This window comes from Vombatus ursinus, unplaced genomic scaffold (assembly GCF_900497805.2).
Source record: "Vombatus ursinus unplaced genomic scaffold, bare-nosed wombat genome assembly UNPS02004573.1, whole genome shotgun sequence".
Taxonomy (NCBI): Eukaryota; Metazoa; Chordata; class Mammalia; order Diprotodontia; family Vombatidae; genus Vombatus; species Vombatus ursinus.
Genome location: NW_020944351.1, coordinates 2162195 through 2173765, shown reverse-complemented (window position 1 = coordinate 2173765; position 11571 = coordinate 2162195). Strand labels below are relative to the sequence as shown.

The 11571-nt window shown below is 42.8% G+C and overlaps 1 protein-coding gene and 1 pseudogene across 1 annotated transcript in view; one reads left to right on the top strand and one right to left on the bottom strand.

Annotated features, from left to right (window-relative positions):
* Nucleotides 1-11571, bottom strand: part of GPC3 (glypican 3) — a 686351-nt gene that overhangs the window by 119362 nt on the left and 555418 nt on the right.
* Nucleotides 6309-10383, top strand: LOC114024696 (annotated as a pseudogene).

The window sequence follows — 11571 nt, the reverse complement described above, 5'->3', positions numbered from 1 at the left end:
CACACACACACACACACACACACACACACACACACACACACACACACCTCTCTTCTGTTGTGTAGGGGGTGACTGGATTTGTGAGGACTTTGCCATGAGAGCCCAAGCTTGGCAGGTCCTATCAAGCTGTGCATGGCCAGAGATGGTCTTTTTTCTAAGGACTAACTTCGTTAAGTGAGGAGGCTAATGATGTTATGGCCATGACTACTCATAATGCCTGACTACTAGAGTGCAGAAGGGTTTCAATCTACATTGGGATGAGAACCTCTACTTAGATGAAATCGGATCTTTCCCATCATAAAGCAAGAAGAAGTAAAGGTGTGAGCCTTCATGTCCAAGCACTCCTAGCAGTGTCCAAAAGGAAGAATCACTTAGAATCAAGGAGCAGGAAGGGGACATCTAGACAAGCTAGCGAGTCTATAGTTCAACCCCTTTGTTTTATAGATGGCGAAAGTAAGACCCCTATGAAGAGAAAGGAGCTCATAGCATGAGATCATAGAAATCTGTCTCTAAAGAACTTCAAAGGTCATCTGGTCCAGTGGTGTTGAACTCAAATAGAAATGGGACCACTAAACCAAACATAAGGATCCCTGAAGCTGCATGTTATAAGGATCCTTGTGGGCTGTATATTGACTTAGAAAACTATATGTTAACATTATTATATATATTATCTTGTATTTACATTTATTTTGTTAACTATTTCCCAATTACACTTTAATCTCGGGGCAGTGAGAATATGGCAGGCCCCTGTGGGTCTGATCGATACCTCTCATCTGGTCTACCCCTCCCATTTTCCAGTCAAGGGAACTAGAACCCAGAGAGAGGAAGTCACTTAGCCAAGGTCATACAGTTAACAAGTCTCAAAGCTGGAACTTGAACCTGAGTCTTCTGATCCAATGCTCTTCCCCACGCTAATACACCGGAGACGTGGGGAACACTGACCCTTCTGCTAAAATCTGTAAGATCATGGAATTGAACCCCCTAATTTGCCACTCCTTCATATTGAACCCCTCCCAGCCTTGCTGAACCCACTTTGGGTGTTCCCCACCCACTGCACCTGTGCATAGTAAATGGTTGGGTCAATTCTATAAGAGAAAGGGTGCATTCCTAAGTTCCGGTGGCTTTTACTCAAGTCACAATTCTAACTCCCTTGCTCCAGCTTTCATTTGGTGGCATGAGGATAATTGATACATCCTGAAATAGCAACTATATTTAAGTACTACCCTGGCATTTCAGCCGTTAACATCGTGTGTTTGCATGTTTTCTGCACGAGGCAGGAAAACGTACAGTGTAATGATGGGGAAAGAAGTGTGCAGGCATTCAGGCAGTCCTGACCCTGGCTTAGCACAGCCATCTGGAAGCTTCCAGCCTGCCCTTCACCCTCTGGGGCCAAACTGGACCCATACAAACAAGCCACTGGAATGGCACCCACTTAGCCCCACACTGAGTCACCCACATAGGCCCACACACTTATGTCATAAAAAATGGGAAGCAAACGGGTTCATTTGCTTGAACTGGCTGCATGCCACATGGAGGCCAGCAGGCCAGGCCAAAGGGTAGAAGTGTGGATGTAGCAGCTGCAGTTGGCCATCTCTCCCCACAAGACCTGGTGGTGTAATTTGCTTGTGGCATGGCTGTGAGTCATGAACCGTTGCAGTCTCTGAAGAATTAAAATGAATATAAGCCAGAGGGAGAGGTAGCATGGTGTAGTGGCTAGAGGGCTAGCTTTGGAGTCACAAAGACACCTTGGGTCAGTCCTCTTGGGTGGACACAGGCAAGTCCTACGGGATAGACAAGTTTGGATGAATTATACTCTACATTGTTGGAGGGAGTACTCATACCTACAAGATCCCAGAACCACCAGAGTATTTTAGTACAACCTTGGACAGATCACATCACCTTACTGAACTTCAATCTAGAAAACAGGCATAATACTCAAACTACCTACCTGATGGGGCTGTTGGGAGGAAGATATTTTGTAAACAAGTAAGCACTACACCTAAATATGTCCTTGTACCATTATTTGAGGGGTGGGTGGATGGCAAGATGGAGTGAGCATTTGTCTTTAGGCTTGTTGGGAAGATAGTTCATCTGTCACTTAGGAAGGAACATTCATTAACCTCCCTCTAGCTCCATTTGTATTCAAGTGAAAAGAGGCAGCCATGACGTGGTATACTGGCCTTGGAGTCAAGAAGATCTGGGTTCAAGTCCTTCCTTTGACACATATTGGTTGTGTGATACTGAGCAAGTCAGTCATTTAAGTGACTTCTAAGCACCTTTCAATGCTCTAGAGCAGGGCTTATACTTTTTCCACTCATGACCCCTTCAGCTCTTCTTAAACTATGGGTTGCAACCCCATTTGGGGTGGCGACTCACAGTTTAAGAAGTACTGCTCTAGACAACTCTTTAAGATTATGATTTGTCAATATGCATCAGTGAAGGGATTGTTCCATACTGGGAATTATATTCACAGGCCTGATCCCCTTCACTCACTCAAAAAGAGAAAATAAAATCCCAAACACTCATCATTTTTTGTTTACGATAGAGAGCACTGACATGAACTTAGTTCTCTTTGCCTTAAGTCTCAATTATCTAAGGTCACAGGGTGTCCAAGTTAGAAGGAATTGTAGAGGTCATCTAGTCTTAGAAATTTAAAGATGCATGATGGAAAATGCTATCCATATCCAGAGAAAGAACTATGGAGTTTGAATGCAGATCGAAGCATACTATTTGCTTTTTACTTCTTCTGTTTTGTTTTGTTTCTTCTTTCTTGTGGTTCCTCCTATTGGTTCTAATTCTTCCTTACAACATGACTAATGTGAAAACATGTTTAATAGGAATGTATATGTAGAGCCTATATCAGATTGCACACCATCTTGGGGAGGGAGGGGGAGAAAAATTTAAAACTCAAAAGCTTAAGGAAGTGATTGTTGACAACTAAAAATAAATTAATAATAAAAAAATTTAGAGATGGAAAGGCATAGTCAAATTTCGAGCTAGAGTGAACTCTGGTGACCATCTAGCCTAACCCTCTAATCTTCCAGATGAAGAAAGTGATCCCTGCTCACTGGACCCTCTACCTCAAGTCTCTGCTCACTCCAGTCCATCCTCCACTCAGCTGTCAAACTGATCTTAAAGTGCAGGCCTGACCATGTCACTTCCCTACTCAGTAAATTCCAGTGAATGCCTGTTACCTCCAGGATCAAACAGAAAATCCTATTGGTCTTTGAAAGCCCTTTATAACCTGGCCCCTTCCTATCTTTCCAGTCTTCTTCCACTTTACTCTCCTCTCTGTACTCTGCAATCCAGTGATCATTCCCTACCTGGCTGCTCTCCTGAACTTCATGATTACCAGATACCTGCCATTCTGCAAGACAAAATCAACTCTGAAACTCACCCATCCTCAGATTATTTCTTACCCTGGCTGCAGGACTTTGAGTACCATCCCTGCCTTTTTAGCTTAGGTGACACAGTGGATCAAGCAGTGGAATTGGAATCGGGAAGACTCATCTTCCTGAGTTCAAATCTGGCTTCAGACACTTCCTATCTGTGTGACCCTGGGCAAGTCACTCCATCCTGTTTGCCTCAGTTCCTTATCTGTCAAATGAGCTGAAGAAGGAAATGGCAAACCACTCCAGTATCTCTGCTAAGAAAACCCCAAATGGGGTCACAAAAATTTGGACACAACTGAAACAACTGAATAGCATTAGTGATGCTATTTTGCCTTTATCCACCATTTTGTGAAGTTAAGTCTTAAAGTCATCTGAGTTTGGAGAAGTTACAAGATTATGCCCCCCAAGAGTTATCCAACTTAAAGAATGTCACAAAACAACCTCCTTTTCCTTCTCTCCTCAGTGTCTTCTGATTGTCTTCCAATCCCCTCCAGCCAACCCTCACCTCATTATCTCCCGATCCCCTCCTCCAGTAAGAAACCAGGTATCTTAACCTTTTCATCTTGTTTTTTATTCCCTCCAAACTGTATATTAACTGGGTATAAAGAACAAAATTCTGGGTTCTTGACTACCAAGAGCCTTAAGCCTGGTTTGTTTTACAACTGCACATATTACAAAATAAATTATTTGTCTGGATGATACTCTCTTTCTTTATTTCAGATGTGAAAGCTCCCCCATTAGATAGTAAGCTCTTTGAGGACAGGGACTGTCTTATGCCTTTCTTTGTATTAGCTCAATGCCTGGCACATAGTAGGTTTTTCATAAACATTTACTAACTCTGCCTCTGATTCAATAACCGTGGCCTGGCTGTTCTGTGTTCAAGACACTCCATCTCCCCACTCAGGGCATTTTCACTAGCTGTTCCCCATATCTGGAATTCTCTTACTCATCTCTACCTCCTGGCTTCATTCAAGTCTCACCTTCTACAGGAAGCCTTTCCCAGGCCTCCTTCATCTTTATGGCTTCCCACTGAGATTTATTGCCACTTTTATCCAACTTGTATATAGGTTGTTTGTACATTCTCCTCCATTAGACTAAGATCTTGACAGCAGGGACTGCTCTCACCCCAGTGCACAGTTCCTGGCACTTAGGAGCTTAATAAATGCCTCAGTTGACTGATTGAAACAATGAGCTCAAGATAAATGACAGCTGAAATTGGAACTGAGGGCCTCAAACTCCACACACTGCCTTGCCATGGAATTCCCTGCATAGCACACCTGGCAAGTGGTCACTCCACTGGAAGACCTCTTGGGAAAGAGAACTCATTACCTTCCCAGGAAACTCATTCCACTTTTGAATAGCTAATTGTTGGGAAGTATTTATTGACATCAAATTGAAACTTCTGTCCTTTAGGTATGAGATAAGCATCTTCCACATGATCACTCTTCAAGTACCTGAAGACAGTTCCTACTTCCCCCTCCCCTACCTCCCCCCAAATATTTTCTTTTCTAGGATAAATATGCCTAATCCCTATAACCAGTCCTCATATGGCATGACCTCAAGGTGCATCACCAACCTGATCAATTTAATCTGGAAATCCTCTTGCTTATCTGTTTTCTTCTTAAAATGTGTCACTCAGAATGTAACACAACACTCCAAGTGTGGTCTGAAAAGGACAGAAGACAGTCCTCAATTCTGGACACTAGGCTTCTGTAACCAGCCCAAGATTATTTTGGCTTTCTTGGCTGCCACATTACCCTACTGATTGACACTGGCCTTAGAGTCCACTGGAACTCTCAGAATATTTTCCCATGGAGCATCTACCTCATCCTCTTGGGAAGGTGACTTTTTTTAATCTAAGTGTAGCACTTCACATTTATTCCTATTGAATTCAATCTTATTAGATGGGACCCAGTTCTAGCCCATCAATATGGTTCTGGGCACACCTGCCTTCCCACACACATGCCCCAAAATTGACATGTTAGAAGGGGGCCACTGGGAAATGGCACCCAAAACCAAGGGGGTGCCTTTACTGGTGAGCTCTCTGATTGGAGGAACTCTTTCGTTTTGTCCCCAAACCCAATACAGTGACTGGAATATAGTAGGTACTTAATGTTTGTTGACTGTGATAGCAGAATCTTGAGTGTTATGGATGGTTGGTAGAGGGGATAGAGGAAACTATGGCACAGACCACTAGATTGGGAGTCGGGAAGTCTGTATTCTAGTCTGAAGTCTACCACTGACTAGCTCTTTAGCCTGGGCAAGTCTCTTTCCCTCTCCTGTGAAATGAGAACATTGGGTTAGCTGGTGTCTAAAGTTCAGACATTCTCTGATCTAAGGTTTCTTCCTGTTCTTACATTCTACATTTTCTCTCAGGGCAGGGGGCCTTTCCTAGTGCCCCTCATATCACACTGCATGGGGTAAACCTCATCTTCAAGTTTCAAATTCCATACTTCAGATGAGCCAGGCCTTTCTTCCCTTTGAAGGTCAAACTTTCAAGTTGATGGAAGTATGGAACAAAGTAAAAATAAACTTAACTGTGAAGCAAATTGTAGGCCAAGGAGGGATATGACCAACATCTCCTGGCCCAAATCTTCTCCTGGGAGCAGCAGGAAGTTGAAATGTTTCTGGCTTTTTGGTGAGTAGGATTTTCTTTTCATTTGGTTTGCGTGACCAAAAGCATTTAATAAAAATGTTCCCTGTTCTCTTCAAAAGCAAAACAAAACAAACCCAAAGGACGGCAACCTATGTGAGCAATGTTCTAGGATCAGGCCCAAATGGACCTACCCTGAAACCCAGCGGGGGAAGGGAATGAGCCAGATTCCACAGTGCGGGCAACACCTAAAGGAGCCATGCTGATAAAGAGGAGCCCTTAAAGTGCCAACCTGATTAACCACATGCATGCTCCATAGGCACATGGAATCATTCCAAATACATAAATGCAAGAGGGGTCCCAACTGCCAAACATAGCAGCAGACCCTCCTGAGTTAAAGATGATCAGGGCATCGCACAAAGTCCAATCTTTCACTAGACCTATCCTGTTAGAGCACCACTGAAGTATTCAAGACTTAATGATTATTTTGAAAGTAAATAGCTTGTACGAATGCTAAATTCATGGGCAACAAAACCAGAATGGTTCTTGCCTCTCCACCTGAAACTCTAAGATTAAAGGCAATAAAATATAGTATTTGATCCCCTTGATATAAACCATGGGAACAAGGCAAGATTCCTAATGGTTGCAATGGTGAAGCTCAAGAAACGCCCAAGTTTCCCTCTTGTCTCTAGGATAAGCTCCAAATCCCTTCATACGCCGGCTCGAGCCAACCTTTCCTGGTCTTCCATCTGAGCTGGCCACACACAATAGTGTATCTTCCTCATCTGTGCCTTTGGCCAGGCTGTTCCCTGTTCCTGGAATGTATTCTTCCCTCCATTCTTTCAGAGCTTAGCTCAAGCACCTTTCTTATAGCAAGTCTATTTTGACCTGCCCAGGTCTCACTGCTTCCCTCCCACAAATTACTTTGAATATATTTTGGATTTCATTTTCTATGTACATGTTGTTCCCCACCCCCCAACTTTAATGGAAGGGCCTTGAGAGCACGGACTGTTTTCAATTTTTGTCTGTGTTATCTCCAGTACCTAGCATAGTGCTTGGGGTTACTTAATAAACACTCTGGAATTAAAACATAATGACAGTTACGTGAATACCTCTCTATATGTTAAGATGAAAGCTTGGCAAGTCATGTGACTGGATTTTTTTTAAAAAGTCTGCTCTGATTCCTAGATTCTGATTTTTGAAAGACTAAAAGCCCACCCCATATTTTTGGAAAATTTCTCTACTCAATTCAAAATTGAGTTTTGCAGGACTTGGCTTTTTGACAATTTTCAGAGCTGGTGATTAGATTTTCAGTGTCCTCGATTTAGAGCTGAAATGGACCTTTGAGGACGTCTAGGCCCATTGTGGTGCATCAAAGACTTTTTATGTGTTTAGAAGGGCAGTGATGACAGAGTTGAAAGAGAACTGGTTCTGGCTCCTGGGGGGTTGCTAGCTCACAGTGTGATCTGGGCCATGCAGCCCCATTACTTCTCTGAACCTCAGTTTTCTTCTCTGTAAAATGGGAGCAAAAAGAGCAGCTGTGACTAGTATATATGCTATCATGAGCTTCAAGGGAGATAATGGAAAGGAAGTACTTCAAAGCCATAAAGCTTATAGACATATCTACTGGCACTAGTCAACACATTACTCAGACCACAGCCACTGAGTCAAGTGCTTTGGTCATTATTTTTACGGGGTATTAAAAACCACCCTTTCTATCCTTCCTTCTCTCTTCCAGGTTTTTAAGGCACATGAGTGGTATTACAGGTGAGCTATTCTGTGGATATGTGGAAGTGTATTTTAACCTTCTTTTCAGTTTCTTTAGAAATATTAAGAAGTAATATTTCTCTAGTCTAAGCCCTTTCCAGGCCCTCCCCAACCCTACCCCACAAAGTTGGGTTGGGTCAAGAACAAAAAGTCTTTCTTAAGGAAATGGATTTATGGTAGAAACTTGACTTTGAACAGAGAATCCATGGTCTGATTGAGATCATTGCCTTCTGTATCCCATGAAGTGAATGGGCTATTGACCTTTCTAAGGGCAGTCTCCTCTTTCCTAGTCCTGGGAAGGGATGGCACTATCATCTACCCTTCTCCATTCAGAAAGGATGATACTGATATTGATCTCATGAAGGAGACTCTTTTCAAATCCTTGAAGGAAAGTGGTCCAGGAAAGAACTGAGTAGTGAGTATTCTAGAATATTAACCCCAAACTGTATTATAACATATGATCTTTTCCTTGTTCAAAGTTCCTATAAATGCTACCTCAAATCATCTCGGGGTAGAGAGGGATGTCCAACACCAGTATGAACATTTCTCTCTCAAGGCACCTGGATTCAGAATAGTCAAATTAAGTAAAGATTGTGTTGGCAGACTTGTGCCTAAAAAGCAGAGTACAATATTAACAGTTTTTCTTAGATAGACTGAATGAAATCAGTATTGCTTCCCTGGGATTTGAGGGAGGCAGTATAGGGTAGTTGAAAGCTCACTGTAGCTCGTCCTCCTTCTTCCTCTTTGGACTGCCTTTCTCTTCTCATGCTGCTGCAGCCTCTGCTACCAGTCAGAGTGCCACACTAGCCCCCTTCGTCATGGACGATCACCATAAGCCGACCAACCAAAGCTGCAGGCACTGAAGGACACCAGCTCCATCCAGGCCACTGCTGCAGCCTACTCGGGCCACCCCATGTCATGCTGCAGTGCAGCAGAGATCATGGCAGTCCTCTTCTTCCACACCATGAAGTACAAACCGCCAGACCCCAGAGACTCCAGCAATGACTATTTTGTGGTCTCCAAGGGTCATGTGGCTCCCATCCTCTATGCAGGCTGGGCTGAGACATGCTTCCTGCCAGAGACCTAGCTGGTGAACTTGAGGAAGATCAGCTCTATTCTAGACAGCCACCCAGTTCATAGTTATGGTTACTGGCTCCCCGGGTCAAGGGCTTGGAGCAGCTCATGGAATTTGCCTACACAGGCAAATACTTCAACAAAGCCAGCTACCCTGTCTATTGCATGCTGAAGGCTCATTGTGGAAATCCATGGCCTCTGTGGGATTCTACAAGTTGGATAACCTGGTTGTCATCCTCAACATTAATTGGCTGGGCCAGAGCATCCCTGTCACACTGCAATACCAAGTGGAAGTGTACCAGAAATGATGTGAATCCTTTGGGTGGAATGCAATCATGGTAGATGGAGACAGTGTGGAGGAACTCTGCAAGGCCTTCAACCACAGCAAGCATCAGCCACTGGCTATCATTGCAAAGATGTATAAAGGCAAAGGAATCTCAAGTATGGAAAATAAGGAATCTAGCCACAGGAAGCCCCTTTCCAAAAACATGGTGGAACAACAGGTCATAGAGAAAATATATAGCCAAATCCAAAGCAAGAAGAAGATTCTAGTATCCCTCCCCAAAGAGGATGCCCTCACAGTTAACATCACCAACATACAGATGCCATCTTCCCTAAATTACAAACTTGGAGACAAGGTGGCTACCTGCCTATGGCATGGCCCTGGACAAAGTGGGGCATGCCAGTGACCATGTGATTACCCTAGATGGTGATACCAAGAATTCTACATTTTCAGAACTCTTCAAGAAGGAGCATCCTGACTGCTTCATTGAGTATTTCCTTGCAGAACAGAACATGGTGAGCATTGACATGGGGTGTACCACATGGGACAGGATTGTGCTTTTCTACAGCACATTTGCTGCCTTCTTTACCAGGGCCTTTGACCAGATCTGTATGGCAGTAATTTCTGAGAACAACATCAACCTCTGTGGCTTGTACTGTGGGGTGTCTATTGATGAAGATGTTCCTTCTCAGATGGCCCTCAAAGATCTTTCCATGCTCTGGAGCATTCCCAACGGGACAGTCTTTTACCCAAATGATGCCATGGCTACTGAGAAAGCAGTGAATTTAGCTACCAACATGAAGGGCATCTGTTTCACAAGGACAAGCCACCTAGAAAATGCAATCATTTACGACAACACTGAAGACTTCCAGGTTTGCCAGGCTAAGGTGGTCTTGAAGAGCAAGGATGGCCAGGTAACTATAACTGGCACTGGGGGATCCTCCATGAAGCCTTGGTAGCTGCAGGGCAGCTGAAGAAAGAAAAGATCAATATCCAAGTGCTTGATTTATTCCTTTACAATCAAGTCCCTGCATAAGAAACCCATCCTTGAGAGCACTCATGCAACCAATGGCCAAATTCTGATTGTAGAAGACCATTACTATGATAGTGGCATAGGAGAGGCCATGGCTGTTGTCATAGTGGGTGAACCTGGCATCACCATCACTCACTTGGTAATCATCAGCATCCTGAAAAGTGGGAAGCCAGTGGAACTGCTGAAGAAGCTTGGGATTGACAAGGATGCCACTGTGCAGGCCATCCTGTCTCAAGCCTAAGATGCCTGCTGATGAGTCCAGACCAAAATAATGGGTAGGGAAGAAAGAGAGAAACATTCCTGTAACTTCAAATACATAATATAACTTTTGTTACTACTTAGGATCAATTAAAATAATAAAAATAATTATTAAAAATGTTTTGAGAAGAAAAAGATCACTATATTTGAATTTAGGTTCAGAGCCATGCTCTATAGCTTATTTTTACCCGTGTAACTTTGGGCAAGATAGTTTCTTCTTCTGGGATTCATTTTGTCTCTCTGTAAAATAAGAACGCTGGACAAGATGCCCTCCAATGGTCACCCCCCCCCAAAAAAAAAATTATGATCCTGTGAATTCATGGAACCAACTGGACAATGGTTTCATAAGGATCTTCTTTACAATAAGCCACCTTACAATTGCTTATAATGAGCAATTTTCAGAAGAAGAAATCAAAGCTATCAATAGTCATATGACAGATGCTCTAAATTACTAATAATTAGAGAAATGCAAATTAAAATAACTCTGAGGTACCACCTCACACCCATTAGATTGGTTAAGATGACAGAAAAGGAAAATGACAAATGCTGGAGGAGATGTGGAAAAATAGGAACACTAAATGCACTGTTGAGGAGCTGTGAACTTGGTCTAACCATTCTGGAGAACAATTTGGAATTAGGCCCAAAGGGCTATAAAACTGTGCATACCCTTTCACCCAGCAATACCACTACTAGGTCTATATCCCAAGGAGATCAAAGAAAAAGGAAAAGGACGCGTGTGTACAAAAATATTTATAGCAGATTTTTTGTGGTGGCAAAGAATTGGAAACTGAAGGGATGCCTGAACAAGTTATGATATATAAATGTGATAGAATACTACTATGCTGTAAGAAAGGATGAAGGGGATATTTTCAGAAAAACCTGGGAAGACTTACATGAACTATGGAAAAGCAAAGTGAGCAAAACCAGAAGAACAATCTATATAGTAACAAGAGTATTGTAATGATGATCACCTGTGAAAGATTTAGCAACTCTAATCAATACAGTGATCCTGGACAATTCCAAAGTACTCATGATGAAAAATGCTCCCCACCTCCAGATAAAGAATCGCTGGATCCAGAGTGCAAATTGAAGCAATATTTTTTCTCTTTCTTTCTTTTTTCTTGCAACAATTGCTAATGTGGAAATATGTTTTACATGACTTCATATGTAT